Raw genomic sequence first — 13959 nt, 5'->3', positions numbered from 1 at the left:
GAAGAGGGCCGCGATTTTGTATCAAGGCATTATGACTTATTCTACTCTAGTCTTATAATCCACCGCTCAAGGCCGGCTGATCCCGTTGATAATGCGAGCGGACCGTCGCTCCGACCACTGAAAAAGCACGATAAGCGCGTAAAGACATTATTACATTAAAGGCATCGCTACAAAATACTGGCCTAGCCGGCCATGAGCGGTGAATGATAAGAGGGGCATATGATCGAGCGAAAGGCATCGCTACAAAATCGTGGCCCTGCAGTAATCAAAAAGAGTTTTGGAAGTGAGCGTTTGCGTTGTAACTTCTCTGCCTGGGCATGCACGCTAGGTTCATCGCTCTGTCATGCATTGTCAAGCAGCTGACCGCGTCTATTAGCCCGGAATATATATATATATATATATATATATATATATATATATATATATATATATACGTCGCGCAATGGTGCACCAGAAGGCTGAGCAGGAATCATCAACGAAGATGACAAGCCAAGAGATTGAAGTTCTTCGCGTATGATCGCCCGGATCATCAAGCGCAAGTCGGGGTCTGCCGCAGATCGGTGTTCGCTGAAGTCCGGCTGCAAGCGTACGGACTCGAGCTCGTCGAGGCGCTGGCACGTCAAGACGATGTCAGCGACGGTAGCCGGGTTCTTGACTGCGAGTGCGTTGAAGGCCACAGTCCCAATACCTTTAAGAACGTGGCGTATCCGGTCTGACTCAGCCATGGCAACATTGACACGGCGACAGAGTGCAAGCACATCCTCGATGTACGATGTGTAGGACTCGCCGGAGTGTTGTTTGCGAGCATCCAGAGTTTTCTTCGCAAGGGCGGAGCGAACCGCCGGCGTGCCGAAAACTTGCGGTAGTTGCTGCTTGAAGTTCGTCCAATCGGTGAAATCAACCTCATGGTTGAAAAACCAGGTCTTCGCCACACCGGTCAGGTAGAACGAGACATGGCGGAGCTTGTGGGGATCATCCCACCGATTAGCAGAGCTTACGCGCTCGTAATCATCCAGCCAGTCCTCAGCATCTTCACCACGAAGACCAGCGAACAGATGGGGATCGCGCTGGTGGCCGCTGATGATCACAGAAGGTGCGGCTTGTGGAGGCGGGATGGTTAGGGTAGAAGCGCCAGGCTGCTCGTCCTGCGACATGCTGACGGACAATGGGCACAAGCGGCGACCCGAACGAAGCTCCAGGGAGTAGGCCAGGGGCGTAGAGGACGGGGAACCAAGAAGCACCTCCACCACTTGTGACGTCACAGTAAGGTCGGACCTTTATTGAGCCCGAGAGACGACACGGCGAAGAAGGGCGGCGTCCACAACCAGCCTGAACAGCCTTCGACAGTCCACGCTGATGATGATGCCACCGCACGCGCGATGAAGATGAGGGGCACACGCATGATGATGATAATGTACAGATGATGAAGAAGTGCACAATAAATACCCACAATATATATATATACGAAGGCCAAGAGCGCGTGGCCAATGCGGCTTACAGGAAAACACAAAAAACATGCTTTTCATGCCACAGCAATGCAGCACACGCATCATTAACGTAGGAGCTGATCAATTACATATACGCACATGGATATTATTATGCAAAATGACACCGCCGAAACAAGGAAACCTTAAACAGCTTGTTTCTGTTTAGAAACGGTGATCATGCATACAAACTAATAAAAGACTGCACATTTCTGCCCGAGTAATAAATGAAGAGGAATTACAAGCTTAATTGTAATTGCACCGAAGCTGCGTGCGACACATTGGGCACTGAAATACAGATCATAAGCACAAGGTTTCTCAACAACCAGAATCATACAAAAGTAATTGTTCTATAAGCAACAGGTGCACTCGAAGCAGAGCATTATAGCGGGGATTAACTGGCCGCGGTGGGGCAGAACTCAGCATTACAAGTTAGTGGTGGCTGGATATTTCTTTTTTATTTACTAGTTGTAACAACGTACCATTATTTCTTATTATATTGGCGTACAGTTGCCGCGACACCACACGCCTCAAGAACACGGAAGCGGCAATGGGGACACCAAAACCACAATCCAGACTGGTCCATGGGTTGGGGCTCGCCGAGGCCCCTACTCATGGACCTACTTGCTTCCAACTTTGATCCCCCCGCTGCCCCTTGGGTGCCCTAAAGATGCTGCGCTGCCTGCTTTTGCCATTTACACGCGGCCTCCATTTGCCATTTACATATGTGCCCTCTTGGAGCAGTACTTGTAAAAAAATCCAGTCTATTGTTGCGACGAAAAGAGGACCCTGCAACGAAAAAAGCTGCCCATGACTTCTGCAACACCACTCAGATCCTTGCCGAGTAAATATAGCATAGGTACGACATGGTTTACTTAACGTGTAGATCGTGCGCACCGCTTCTAGGAATGTGCTGCCACACGAAATTATGGTAGCATTGCCACTAAATATGCAATGACATCGATCACGGTTGAGTCTATGGTAGGATCAGTTCATATGGCACAAAAATTCATCTAGCCATTTTCTTGTCTGGCATGTGTGTGCTTCTTAATTAATGAGCAAGCATGAGTAAAATTAAGATATAGTATCTTTCTCTATTGCAATATCCGAAAACCATCTTCTCCGCTGTTGTGTTTCTCTAGCTTGTTTAGATCGCATCTTGTGCTAGCAAAGTAAAACTTGCGAAGAAACAGAAACACAAAGCACATTTTCCCTTTCGCCATCCCATAAGCAAAAAACATTTAATCAATCAATAAATCAATCAATCGTATGTGCATGCATTCCTTGTTTCTTGATATGTATGCCTCTGCACTCCCATGTCAGTTTTCTAAATACTTTATTTATAAGGTTATTTAAAATGAACAACTTATTAGTTCATCATTTTTCTGAATGCTTTCACTGCCTTGAGCAACTTTACAAGCTTTCACGGCAACCGATGTACAGTAACATCCTTGCGTATGAGGCATTTGGCTGTAATCACGCCAAACAAATAAATTAGAACATTTTTTTTTCGCATTTTTAGTGACATAATAACCTTTATAATCTAACCCGTTATAATTTGACATTGGCCTAGCATTGTGTGATGTCGTCAGCAATACCGTGATTCTGATCACTAACGCGAAGCGAAGCGAAGCTTACTAAAGCTTACTAAAAGCTTGCAGTTGACGTGATCGCGACTAGGTATTGCTTACACCTTTATATTAATATAGTCCGTATAGTCACACTATACTACCCCGCAGTGTTCGCCCCAGTGAAAAATTTTGGCTTTGAACGTCGCAATGTCCCAAAATCAAAGGAAGCATTATAGGCAGTACCTGGAGCCGGACTCGAACGTTCAAGTGCCACAGAAAACTCGAGAGTACATGCTGAAAAGACCAAGGTCATCCACTGCTGCAAGTCAGGTACGTGTCATTATTGCAAGTTTCAGTATTTCATACTGCGAATAACAAAAAGCAGCTACAAGTCTTACTGCGTGAGGTGCAAACTATGATGCGTCCAAGCCGCCAGTGTGCTTCCTGAGCCAAGAAACGCGTAGTCTTCAGTGCTGCCTCGCGCATCGATGTGTCACGACGCGGGGAAAGCGGGAATTGTTTCGTGCTAGCACTCGATCATGACGCGCACGTTTCTTCGGAGTGCAGTTACAACCAACGTTGCTTGCAACCAAGGATCACGAGGGTTGCAATGTGGGCTTTTTGGTAACGCATCTTGGAGGGTTTATGGTTGCGCGATTTATTTTGGAAGGACGTGCCACAAAATTAATTGAATAATTCACGTGTAACAGCAACGTTCTTAGTCTCGAACAATGCAACGTACAGGATCTACCATTGTAAGAGGGAACAATCGAGCATGTGACCAATGCTCCATGAGGTGCCATCTGCTGGTGCCTGGCACCCGCTTGGTGCAGAAAGCCACTGGCGCTCTGTGTTCCGTGTGTCGTCTTCTACTACCAAGCACTGGGCGGTGTAATTGCAGACAGTGCATGGAGCGTACTGCCTCAGCCGCACTCTGTGCCTGTGCCGAGCGGGCGCCAGCAGATGGCACTTTACAGAACAACAGCCACACGCGTGCATGTTCCCTCTAATAGTGGTACCTAAGCTGACCTACGTCCTTGTGTCAACGCGGCCTCTATGTACAAGGCAGGGTATTTGCAAAAGGACACAGCCGGAGGTGGCTAATGGCAGAATAATAGCAGACTCCCTAGGGAGTGCATCTTATCAGGGTCCTGTTCATTACCCGAGACAGAGTTGGTAAACCTGCACCTTCCTGCACCATTATGAAGTTAGCACGTGGCACATACACTGTCGCACCCATAATTCAATTCAATATATATAGAGCAACACAGTCCTTTTTTGCGCTACAAAAATAATCAGTGAATGGCTTTGCGCAAGAGTGGTAATCTCACCGTTGCCTTCCTATGCCGTATGTATGTTTCTTGTGAATGTGACACTTGTTTTGTAGTTGGTATCCCTAGAAGATAAAATTTCTTATTTGTTTGCACTTTCAGATGAACCTGAAAAACCTGAACAGCCCTTCCAGAAATGTCAGTAGTGCTTAATCAAGCGAGAATGAAGCTGATAATCTTAGGCACATCAACTCCAATTTTGCTTCAGAATTGTATGCGTGTGCAAGCACGAGTGCACATGTCAGCGACGTAGAAGACACTAACCAAGCTGCAAGTGAAATAGGCACTGCGTATGAAGGTACAGTGAACTTCAGTTGCGATGAATTGAGTTGAGTGATGATGGTTCGGAAGTGAATGGATGAAGGGCACAAGGGTGATGTAGGCAGTGAACCAGAGAATGGTGTTGAAGAAAGTGAGCATGCAGTACATGTACTTCACAAATCTCTCGGAGGAGTACCTTCCAAATCAGAAAACAACAAGGGCACAGGCTATGCTGCTCATACTGGCATATGTTGTTACTTCAGGTCTTACGTGGGCACAACTACAAGGACTTCTCTTTTTAATAAATGCTCTGTTTGGGGAGAAAGTTGTGCCATGCACTACATATGATATGAGGAGGCTGTGGAAAAACAGAAAAGCACTGAGGATCCATCTATACTGCCAGCGCTGTCATCAATATCTGGGAAGATACAATGATGCCAAAGACGAAGACACCATCAATTGTGCTTCGTGCAGCAGTGAGAAGCTGCAACATTTAATTATTACTGCAAGTTTTTTTCTGATATTCAACATTAAGCAGCAGCTTCTGGTACTGCTAAAACAGGTTGGCAGTACCTTGCTTTCTAATTTGCAGAAGATTGCATCTGCTCCTCATGTGTCAGGTGTTTTTGCTGACATCACGAATGGCATTCTCTACCGCAGTGTTAGAAAGCAGAGGAACATGACATGGAGCGACATCACTTTGACCATGAACACAGATGGGGCACCTGTGTTTGATACGAGCAAAAACTCCATATGGCCAATTCAAGTGATGATTAATGAACTTCCAGTTTTAACTCTGTGGCAAAATGTGCTAGCTTCAGCTGTGTGGTATTCAAATGCTCTCCCTGAAGCAATTTGTCGAAGAGATCAACAGTGTTGGAAAGCTAGTGTGGTCACACACTGGAAGAACTGTTCAGTCAGCAGTGCACGTTGTTGTCTGTTGTGTTGACTCCTCAGCAAGAGCAGCTATCCTAAACAGGAAGCACTATAATGGGTACTTTGGATGCAGCTGGTGCTTGGAGCAAGGTATGCTTATAGTTGGTAAGTGAGCTCAGTTAAACAGCATTTTGCCATTACTTGTAATGGCTATTGTCAAGTCTATGAGAGAATGAATGTGGGCTCTTTGCTTATGCATCCTGGTATTATTTGAATGTGATGTGCACACACTAAAGCACAGGCTGTCAAAAAAGCTTTCTGTCTCATGTTTCTCTGATTCGTGTTTTGGTGTATGTGCTGCAGATTTGAAGAATACCAAATAACTTGTCAATCCTATTTACTAGATTTTACATACACAGGAAAGTTTGTAGTCATTAACAATGAAAGCTATCCACTTACTGCTTTTTGTTTTAATTGTTTGGTGCATCAGAAGTTTTGGTTGACCATGCCTGATGTATTTTTATGTCGACTGCATACTTTCCACACTATTTCATGATGCAATTATGTCATCACTTTCAGTGGCCTGCCGTTTAATGGTTTTAACATTTATTGCAAATCTGACAAAACATGTAATACCTTAATGATATCGTGTTTGGCATTGGCAGACAGCAGCCTATGATCATAGATAAGTGGTGTGCCTGGATGTAACGACACAGATTTGTGCAGAAAGTGCCCCTAGCTAGCAGCTGATACTGTAGAAGAAGCGCAGAATTAGCTTTTGCACTTTGCAGTTTGGCCGACTGCTGTATTTCCGAATCTATGAAACAGCAATACAAAGCTGAAAACCAGGAAAACTATTTGCAGCACTATTAATTATGGCAGTTTAGCTCACGCGCATAACTTTTTAGTGCAATTTTTTCTATCGCTGAAAAACTTAAAAGAAAAGTTTCTGCTGTATGGTGGGAACGGAAAAAAAATGGAAACAGTGATTTTAGTGTCGCCATGAGGTGAGTGATGTTGATAAAGACGTGTGAATTCAGGATACAGTACACACAGCTGCATTGCACTAACTTGTTTTCCATTCTTCTTGGAATTTGACAGTTTGCATTTCTTTTACCATTCAGATGTGCGGTTTCTAAGTAGCATTTGGCCCAAGTCACAGAAGCTGACCTCTTAGTTGCTCGTGTAACAGAAACTGCGTGGCAATGCCGCTATAGACCTTGCGTGCACCATATTGGCTCATATGTGTCGGCATGTGCCGACAGACATGAACGACTAAAAGAACGTTGTTCTTTTGGTCTGGTTCCGATAAAGACGTTGACTTCTGGCTGTATCTGTTGTCTCACCCGCGACAATATTATAGGACTGTACCCGTCACAAAGCTGAAAGAACCTGACTAGGACTGTCCAAGACGTGCGGTATTCGTAAGCCATGCGAAATAGCCTTAACACCACCACTTGCACTGGAGTGATTGTGTTTGTTGAAAATTGAAATTATTTTAATCAATGCTCACGAGCCACTCGAAACATTACAGTGCACTGATGTTGACATTGTAATTCACACCTCAGTTAAGTGTAGTTTAGGATGTCGTGCAACTGTAAATTTCAAAGAAACTTGTCAGAATCACAAATGGAAAAAAATAGCAAGCGTTCACTTCCTTGCATAAAAATGCATAATGTAGTTAAATAAATCATATTTTACTTCAACAGTAGCTATACTTCTAGAAAATGTGGCAAAATAGGCTGTGATAAAATGCTGCTCATGCTGGTTGTTTTGTGGCATATATGCGCAAGAAAAAATGTGTCCTTCGTTTCTAGCTGGTATCTGAAATTTCTCTTTCGCTGCCCTTTTTGTCGCGGCAAAAGATAAACCCCGGGAATGTTAGGAATATTTTGCATGGCTCATGCAAACTGCAGGTCTTGGACAGTCCTAGGCAGGTTCTTTCTCTTTGCTGTGGGTGCAGTCTTGCAACATGGCGCCTTTTCCCCACTTGTGCTGTGCTGTCGAGAGATGCCATCAATTTTGCATGAGGGCCATCCGTGAAATGTTTGACCACTGGAAGTGTTTTAAAATCTTGCATATTTTCACTGCAGTGTCCATCTGAACATTCTAAATGCAGTTATCATTCTGATGTTTAGTACAATTGATGCTTTGGCTGCAGGCACAATGAAGTACCCTTTCAACAGCCAGAACGCACCTGACAGGACACACAGTGGTGGGCTCAAAGGAATGGTTCAAGCAGCTCAGCTTAAGGAACCTGTTTGTGGCATCAAGGGACCATCAACTCTTATCAAGTTGCAAGGCCTTGATCTTGTTTGAGGGCTGCCACCTGACTATATGCATTGTGTTTGGGAAGGCATGACAAAGAAAGTGATTGAATTGTGGCTATCATGTACTGGTTCTTCGTGGTACATAGGCAGGCACTTGAAGTTTAATTGTGGATGCAAGATTACGTTCAGTAAAGCCACCCATAATTTTGTCAAGGTCGGGATGGCCCTTGTCAGATCGGTCATATTGGAAGGCTGCTGAATGGCGCCCTCGGCTTTTATTTTAGTATTGTCTATCATGATGCATAATTCCTCGAGCATACGTGGCACATTTTGTGCTACTTACACAAGCAGTCTTTTTTATGTTGTTGAAAGATATTGTCACAGAAGCTAAAATCTGTACCGCCTAAAAGTTGCTCTTAGCATTTGTTCAGCAGACTGCAAAGCTGTACGGAGAAAGTGCAATGACCTTTAACATGCATTAGTTATTGCATCTTTCAAAGTGAGCACAGATGTTTTATCCCTCTTTGGGGTACCTCAACATTTCCATTTGAAGATGGCATTGGTAAGGCACTCCAGCTTGTAACAGCTGCCAAGCATGTGCCTGTTCAAATTGCTGAACGGTGCATCATGCACCAGGCCCACGACTGCTTCAGCACAAGTGGAACTTTCGTCTTGTCTGTTGTCTGCAAAGAAAGAGCTGGAGCACACGTATAAGAGGTGCTTTCAAACATGTGCTCTTGGACAAGCACGACCAATTCATGATATTCCACAAAATGTGAAAAGGCTTTTCGTATCATGATTTGGTACCCTCCCACAAATGTGCAAGTATTTGAGGTGCCAGGTTGGCCCGATTGTCTTCACAGTTCTGAGTACTCTGTTCCAAGAAAAACGTGCTCTTCCTATGTAAAAATGTCCGATGGCATGTACTGTTATATCTCAGCCATTTATGTTGTTTCGTGCACTATGTACTTTCACTGCCAGCAGCTGCTCACTGCACCCGGTGCATTTGATGTGCCGCCGTCATCCGCCTCCTATCTGAGAACCACGTCTTGTATTGTGTTGGCGATATAACATTGCAGTGTGTTTTCTTAAATGTTGGCAACGTATCATATTTGTGTGAGTTACTTAATAAGGTGGAAAACAACTAATCGGAATTTGAATGTTTCTTTCATATTTCAAGATTGCAGGTACAATTGACTCTGGAAATTGAGTTATAGAGTCAATATTAAGGTAGAGTAGCTGTATTTATGAATTCTGAATTGTGTCATCCGTCGAACTGTAGCAGGCTGCTATAATTTAACCGTATGTACTTTCTTCAAAATATAGGCTTGTAACTGAAAAATGATGATCCATCTTTCTGGGGCAACTGCTTTATGTCTGAGCGAAGTGCATGGCTATCACCAAAAGTGTTGCAGTGGACTGAAGCTCAATCTCATTCATCAAGTCATGAAGACTAATGCATCAGTTGATCTAATTCTGTTGGTGAGCGCATGAGAGGTGCTCAAGTCAAGCTTGGACTTTTTATTTTTTAGGATTATGAAACATGTTTACATGCATGGAAGTGATCTCATTTTTCGAGGTAATCCCTTTTCATTTTGGCAGTACAAGGATGCCAGCAGCGTAGAAAGACTTCTTTTATGTTGCAGCCATGCATGGACAGCCTACTTTATTTAATTATCCTAGCGGCCCAAAGAAATGAGTCTTGGAATGAAGTTGGGCTTTTATGGCAGATGCGGCAGCACCTCTCATCCAAGATTATTTGTAAAGTGCCCATTGTGTGGTGCACTGTATGTGCACACATATTTTCCTGGATGAAGAGAACCCCCATGGTATTTAAGCAGGGCCGTTTCTTCCTAAGTGCACTGTCTACACGTTGGAGAACCTCACAGCTGTACTTGCTCACTACTCGTGTACTTGCTCAGCTAGTCTCACTACTAGGGAGGAAATCAAAATGATGCTACATATCCGCTCAAAAACCCATGACCATGAGTTCACCGGCCGACTGAGTTGCTCGAAACTTCTTGTGTTGGGAAGCTTCCATATGTGCTCATTGTTTAGGCAAGTGTAACTTTTATAAATGATTCACCCACATCTTGTCATAGGTGATGACCTGGCAAATAAACCTGCCACAAAACCTTTCCTGTCACAACATTCTTCAAGCTTTATGCTAGTTTGCAGTCTACTGTGCCAATCAAAGACTGCCAGTTGTCTTGAAATCCAGTATTCACTGACATTGCGGAACATCAGGTGTTTGTGAATGATAGTATTCAGTGTCCCTTAAGAGAGATACATCTGTTCCACAGTTGAAGCATCAGTTGGCGGTTTTCAAGGATTTGACACTTCACAGATCCTCACGGCGATTCTTGGAATTTGACTCGGGCTGGGCTCGCTTCCCATTTATGCTGCACTGGTGAAGCTTCCTCCAACTGAGTAGCGGTGGTGCATTGCTTGTACACACTTCCCTCCCTTCTCGGATGGAGTCGCCGTAGTGATTTCGAGGGCGTCATTTTCCCACTGTGGTCATGACGCTGCAGTCGTGTTCCACTCTGTATCCACAATTGCAGGGTAAGGGACAGTACCGATGTCTAGCTCGGTCACTGGTGTTCCAGCTTCCTGAGAGGCTCCAGTGTGCCTGAGCGGCTTCCAATGACGTGGGGTTATCTGCTCGTATCCCAAATGTACATGGGAGTAGCACGCTGCTCATGGTAAGCGTACAGCTGTTATCCTATATCGCTCAATCTTCTATGTTGTGTCTCAAAGTGCTGGGCTTGATGTGATCGCAATGTTGTCGTACTAACCTGTTCGGACCTTTAATGAGCCGCAATCTGTGCCCTAGCTTTCTCGAAACTGTTCCCTCCGTCCAGATAGGGTTCCCTCCGAAGTTTCAAAGGAAAACTGCTTGTCCGACGGGGAGTGCTCTCTACACTGTGTCCCTGTGGCAGTTTGTATAGGTTTTGTTCTTGGTTTGGGCTGAATGTGCAGCTGGCGTTTGACCGCGGTGTGAAAGGAACGGTGTGAAAGGGTTAAGTGGCCTTAGCTCTTGCTTTATGTCTACTGGTTGTTCTACTCATTGGTTGCTAACCACGTGCCACTTGCGCTCTCAGCCTTGGCAAAGACACCATAGCTTTGTTGCATTGGTGGACAAAAGCAGCTGCTTGAAAAAAAAATTCAAGATGCCTTTTGTCAGTTTTGTTGCTGTTGTGGTATGAAAGTTTAATAGGTCATGACTGGATGCTGTGTAAATGACAGTGAGTGAGAATATTAAAAAATAAATATTAAGAAAATAGTTCTGCTTCATTTTTGTAACACGCATTTGTGAGCATCGACTTGCTTAGAACATGCATGGCAGAAAACCAAGAGGGTTGAATCCTATTAGAACCATTTGTAGTGTTAGAAAGAGGACTGTAGCAGTGATCCAAATTCACTTCTGTTAGTCAGTTATTTTAATGTTCGCTTCCTGTATACTACGCATTTTTTTTTGTTTTTTCATGGTGCCGTCAACTGTATCTTGCACACTAGCACAAAGGGAACTTTTACTGCAAGTATGTATGGTTGTAATACTGTCATGAAAGTCTTAGCACTGTGCTTCACTTGGTGGCTATTGTGCACAGTGCTAGGAAGTGACATTGTCATTTTATAAGCACTTTTTTCCTATGCATTTGCTTTTGTGCAATGCGGTCACACTTTTTCATGTCTGTAATGAACGAGGAACATGCATGGCATAAATCTATGCTGTTCCAGCAGCAAACATTTGGGCAGTGTTGTGTGAGGCTTTCTACACCTGCTTCTACGTGTTGCAGTCTTGTACATTGAGACCCTGGTGTAATTAACCTATGATACAACAATAAAGTGATTGATTTTTTATATGATAAAAAATGAAATTAAATTTGTATTCATTCTTACAAGAGGGGGAATGTCCATACACAAAAAAAGATATGTGCAAAATAGCTTGAATCGTACACGCAGACTGGGTACGACAGCTACGCACGAAGTCAAAGTATAATCAAAGTTCAAAGTTGGCGTGCCAAGCTGCAGGACTAATCATTATTTTGATTCGTTTGTTCCCAAGACTAGTGCGGACTGGAACCACCTTCCTGCCTCCGTCGTGTCCATCGCAGTACCCGAAGACTTCAAGTCTACTGTATATGACCATCTTCATTAATCTGCCTACTACAAATGTATTCTTGTATACCCAGTTGTATTCTTGTATTCTCGTATTCTTGTATACCCACTCCTCTCTGTAACGCCGAACGGCCCTGAGAGTAAATAAATGAAATGAAATGAAATACAATCTCCCTGCGGTGATCGACTTGCACCGAACGAAACATTGACACGCTTCCGATAACATCGAGCGCGCATGCGATCAGCTGTTTCAGCTGAGCGCTTGCTGTCCGCCCCACTCAGACCGGCATATGCTAGCAAATGCCACAGAACCGCTTAGCGGGGACGATATAATTGCGCTTGCGCACGACGCTCATACCGGCAGCGGAACGAAGACCGCATCCCTCGCTCCGCTACAAAGCTGACTGAGCGGAGCGTGATAGCGGTGTCTACTTGGCTTCTTCGTCGTTTTGCAGCCGAGTTGATAGCGCGTCGCTCGCGTCTCGGCAAGACGCGCTTATCAAATGCGAAATCTACGCAGTTCCCTGCAGTATCTCGGAGCATGAAATTTGAGCGGCGCGGAGCGTAAACAGCGATCTTCTAAAACTGTCTATATAGTGTCTACCGGTGCTCGCATGTAGTTGCCGCGCGCAGCTTCAGAAATACGCCGGCATGCAGGCCAACTGAGAAGGCAACTTTGGTCATGTGCGCATGCACCCGTAGACTCGCTCTTGCCTTCACGCAGCTGACACGCGTGGACGACTGTTTTCAGCGTTTACAAATAATGCCGGAGCCATGCAGAAGAGAGGGCTTCCTTGGCAACTCATCGTGACGTCTTTCCTACTTCATTGATGGCTCACCATACCAATCTACTTGCATCGATCTTTCATGAAGATCACTTTATCGAATATCTGTGGTTTGGTGTCACCTCGTGCCTTCATAAATGCGTGCATTAGCTAACATGCGTCGACGCCGCGACGCATTTCGCAGTGCCCATCTAATCGCGGGCGCCATATTGGCGCTCCGTCGTTAGTGTCGATCTGCTAGTCAATCGTGCACACAGCATTGCTGTCGGTGTTGTAAGGCAGCAAACAGGCTTGCTGTCGTTGCAAACAGCATTGCTGTCGATGTCGGAAGGCAGCAAACAGGAATGCTGTCGTTGCAAACATCATTGCTGTCGGTGTCGGAAGGCAGCAAACAGGCATGCTGTCATTGCAAACAGCACTGCTGTCGGTGTCGGAAGCAGCAAACAGGAATTCTGTCGTTGCAGACAGCATTGCTGTCGGTGTCGGAAGGCAGCAAACAGGAATGCTGTCGTTGCAAACAGCATTGCTGTCGATGTCGGAAGGCAGCAAACAGGCATGCTGTCGTAGGAAACAGCATTGCTGTCGGTGTCGGAAGTCAGCAAACAGGAATTCTGTCGTTGCAGACAGCATTGCTGTCGGTGTCGGAAGGCTGCAAACAGACATGCTGTCGTTGCAAACAGCATTGCTGTCGGTGTCGGAAGGCAGCAAACAGGAATTCTGTCATTGCAAACAAGAATCTTGTCGTTGCCGACAAGAATGCTGTCGTTCCGACAAGAAAGCTTTGACGGATTTTTTGACTAGGTTAACACATACCACTGAGAAATGTCACCCCTCAAATCTGAATAAAAAGGAATTCTGTCGAAGCGTTCCAATGTTAGGCGCTCTACAATCTCGGTAGGTGAAGACTGAAGCAGAGTAACGCGACAGTCCAGGAAAAAGCTTATTCAATTTGAGAAAAGCACTAATCAACACTACTCATTTCTTCTGAACAAAGTGAACATTGATAATAAATGTTACGCGTACTGCTCAATAATAGTGTGTGCGAAGCTGAAGCACATCATAGCTGCACGGATGCTAGTTCCAACAGTCCCACTTCACCTAGTGATGCGCATATGTCGTCTCCATAGGTATGACATGGGCAATCTGCCCGTGGGTTCTCGATCTTATTCACTAGTGCTCGCAACGTGCGTGATAAGCGGGACTCACTGCCCTCTGCAATTGACACTTGTTCGGCAGATCTTGTTATTGCAACTGAAACA

This window comes from Dermacentor silvarum, chromosome 10 (assembly GCF_013339745.2).
Source record: "Dermacentor silvarum isolate Dsil-2018 chromosome 10, BIME_Dsil_1.4, whole genome shotgun sequence".
Classification (NCBI taxonomy): domain Eukaryota; kingdom Metazoa; phylum Arthropoda; class Arachnida; order Ixodida; family Ixodidae; genus Dermacentor; species Dermacentor silvarum.
Note: the sequence above shows the minus strand (reverse complement) of the source record.